The sequence below is a fragment of the Chinchilla lanigera genome, unplaced genomic scaffold (assembly GCF_000276665.1).
Source record: "Chinchilla lanigera isolate Chin_1 unplaced genomic scaffold, ChiLan1.0 scaffold00368, whole genome shotgun sequence".
NCBI classification, from domain to species: domain Eukaryota; kingdom Metazoa; phylum Chordata; class Mammalia; order Rodentia; family Chinchillidae; genus Chinchilla; species Chinchilla lanigera.
In genome coordinates this window covers 1-3,691 of record NW_004955769.1, presented here as the reverse complement: position 1 = coordinate 3,691, position 3,691 = coordinate 1, and the positions used below count along the sequence as shown (strand labels likewise).

The window sequence follows — 3,691 nt, the reverse complement described above, 5'->3', positions numbered from 1 at the left end:
TTAGGACCTCAACTGATGAGTTAAGTGGGGACACCATGCAACCCATGGTATTCACGCTGTTTCTAGACTTATGATGATTTATACAATTTAAGTACATGCACCCTCTTAGCCATATTTAATTCATTTTAGCTCTGTTCTTTCATAGTTTTTCTCATACCCATAAAAGTAACAACCATTACATCCACCATTAACTAAGCTTTCATTCAAAGAGATAGACTATCCTCTGTTAGTATGGCCCTGCATGGTATGCGCTGTTCCACTGGTGTCACACCCAAGGATACTGAGACCCAAGGGGATCCAAGGAAGCCACAAGGCAGTGAACCCCAAAGCCAATGTCCAAATGTAGAGCTCTGCAGCCACAGCTGATGTCTCCTTCGGCCCTGGTTACGTGGTGCCAAACGTCAAAGTGTGCCCTGCATGTTAGTGCGGCTGTTGGTGAGCACACTGATATGAACCCAGCGGCACAGAGCAAGTCCTTGGCTGTCGTTTTAGAAATGCCTTTTCCAGTCCCTTATGAAGCTCCTGAACTGATCAGTGCATTGCTCTTCCAAGTACCCTGCAGCTGCTCCCACCCCGCTCTTTTCCCTCCCCACCTGCCTCCCTCACCTGCAGACAGCGCCCCTCACCTCTTTGTCAGGCAGACCTCTCTCCTTCTTGAACATGTTCATGCGTTCTCTCGGTCCTCTTGCAGTGGGGCCAAGCCTAACTGCTCTATTTCAAATCACCACCTCTTACTCCACCTCCAGATCCCACTTAGCACTGCTCGACTTCACTTTTCCAGTAGTGGTTACTACTTTCTAACACGGGACATATTTTATTTACTTGCTGAGTTTATTGTTAGATGTCTCTTTCCCCTGTAAGATTACAGGCTCTACAACAAGAGAGACTTTTCATGGTAATGAACCAAACATACAAAAATTAATAGTTCATGTGTGGGCTTTGATGTGACTTCTTTCTACGGCCAATGAGTGGCTAGTCTGTTGGGGCAAAGGTGCTCTGGGACTAAAGTTACCTCCCTGGAATACTATTAAGCTCTGAATTTGAGGGCAGTGTATTTTTCATGATCCCTGTAGACCATTATTTTCATCTTTTTTGTTTAATGCAACACTTTATTATTTTGCCCTATTCTTGTGTGCATTTGATGGTTGTGTCATTCATTTTAGGTAGATACAGCATCTTCATAATTAATCTTTAACTGTAACACTTGCATAGCCTTTCACATGAAAAATGATACACAAATTAAACTCACATCTCACCTTGGATAATTATCACAGGTCTGACTAATGTACACAAAGCCCTTGCATGGCAGGGGGCTCTCTCCAATGACAATGTGTTGATTATTTAATTAACAAAGGTTAAATAGCATTTTTGCGTAAAGACCTATAATTTAAACTTATGACATTTGTCACCAAGAAAGAGTTCTATGAAGCAATGAGTTGAACTCAAACAATTTTTACTGGCATTAACATCTTTTACATAATATACAATAGCCATTTTCAGGATCAAAATTTTTTCACATCAACTAGATCAGGAAAAGTACTTTCCAGCTCACTGAACCATTTAAATAAACCAGGAGGCCACCTAAGTAAGAAAAGAGCTCAATTTATTCAGTTTTTATTTTATACAGGGACAAATAGGATTCCACCTACTGCTTTATAAACTCAGAGGAGGGAGTAAAAATTTTAAACTTAATTAGTAGAACAGAAACTATTGAGATGACAGCCCTAATTTATGGCAGTTCAAGATAAGAATTCAACAGTGAAAGAAAGGAAAGAAAGCTTAAGAGAAACAGTTATTTACTGACAGATAGAGAAGCAGACACAAGCACCTAGGGAAATGTAAACCAAGATCTGGAGCCATTTAGAATGGGAGGAAATGGAAATCTAGTGACCACATGACCATCCGAAACTTTCATTGCAAAAAGAATCAACATCTGCAAATTCAAAGAGGCAAACTGGAAAGATTCATAACAAAGAATAATGTTCAAAATACAGCTATCAAGCACCAAGGAATACACCTTCTCCTATTCCCCCAAAAGGCAAAGATTGCAAAAAAAAGATTAAAAGATAAGAACAGTGAAAATATAAAAATGATTCAACTCTCAGTATTTGAAGTAAGGCAAACCAAAACAGTGAACCCTTTTTCCTTCACTCATTTGGGTTAACATAAATTCAAGAGGATATTACTCGCTAATAGAATGAGTGTGGAGAAGGTGTTCATTTCATACCCTATTGGTAAAATTCTTCTTAGAGGAAAATATATTTCAAATGCCTTCAAAATATATAGGTCTTTGTACTCAGCAATTACACTTAAACGTGTGATTAATTCTGAGAGATCAATGTTAAAGAAAAACTGAACCAGTGTGCGAAAGTTTTTACAAGGACCATATTAGTGTAATGTCATACAAAATTCCATTGGTGATGGAACGGAAAGACAAATGATAGCACCTTCACAAAAGGAGATGTTGTACAGATATTAAACAAGACGTTCGTGTTGTGCATGTATTGTTTGGTTAATGTTTCATGATTCATTAAGTACAAAAAGCAATTTTGAGAACAATGTGTGTATTATGAACCTATTTCTTCCTTTAACTTTTTTATGCATGTGTATATTCATAGATAAAAGTAGAAAAGATTGTTCCCCAAAAGTGAAAGTAGTTGTATCTGAGTAACATCACAGTTCTCTTTTTACTTTGCTTATCCATATATTTATGGTTTCCATATTGAAAAGCTACATTGATAATCAGGCCAAAGGAAAAGAAAATATCTAAAATCAATGATTTAGAAATTTCAGCACATCTTGATAGAATATAACTGTCTTAATTGACTAGTGATGAAAATTCAAATAGCTATGCATTTATGTAATGAAAAGCCTCTGGAAAACCCTTATTGCAAGAACAAAAACCATACTGGATTGGGGCTGGCGAGCGCGGCGAGTGATAACGCTGCGCTGTCTGCGGGTGCTTCCGGACCACCAATTTCCCTGCCTTCCACCCTGGCGCCCCCCAGCCCTGGCTCCCCAGCCGCGCTGCCCCGGGCATCCACGCCCTGCGGGCTCAGCGGATTCAGCGGGCTCAATCTGCGCAGCGCCTCCTCCATGTTGACCAAGCCTCTGCAGGGGCTTTCTGCGCCCCCCGTGACCCCCACGCTGCCGCCAGGAGGCAAGGATCGGGAAGCGTTCGAGGCCGAGTATCGACTCGGCCCCCTCCTGGGTAAGGGGGGCTTTGGCACTGTCTTCGCGGGACACCGCGTCACTGATCGACTCCAGGTGGCCATCAAAGTGATTCCGCGGAATCGTGTGCTGGGCTGGTCCCCTTTGTCGGACTCGGTCTCGTGCCCTCTTGAAGTGGCACTGCTGTGGAAGGTGTGTGAAGGCAGTGGGCACCCTGGTGTGATCCGCCTCCTTGACTGGTTCGAAACACCAGAGGGCTTCATGCTGGTCCTCGAGCGCCCTCTGCCCGCCCAGGATCTTTTTGACTACATCACGGAGAAAGGCCCCCTGGGGGAGGCCCGAAGCCGATGCTTCTTTGCCCAGGTAGTGGCAGCTGTCCAGCACTGCCATGCCCGTGGAGTTGTCCATCGTGACATCAAAGATGAGAACATCCTCATAGACCTCCGCCGGGGCTGTGCCAAACTCATTGATTTTGGTTCCGGTGCCCTGCTCCATGACGAACCCTACACTGACTTCGATG

General features: G+C 42.9%; 1 pseudogene; it reads left to right on the top strand.

The window, feature by feature from the left end:
• The first annotated feature begins 2,850 nt into the window (after nucleotides 1–2,850).
• LOC102007492 lies at nucleotides 2,851–3,687 on the top strand (annotated as a pseudogene).
• Nucleotides 3,688–3,691: the final 4 nt, after the last annotated feature.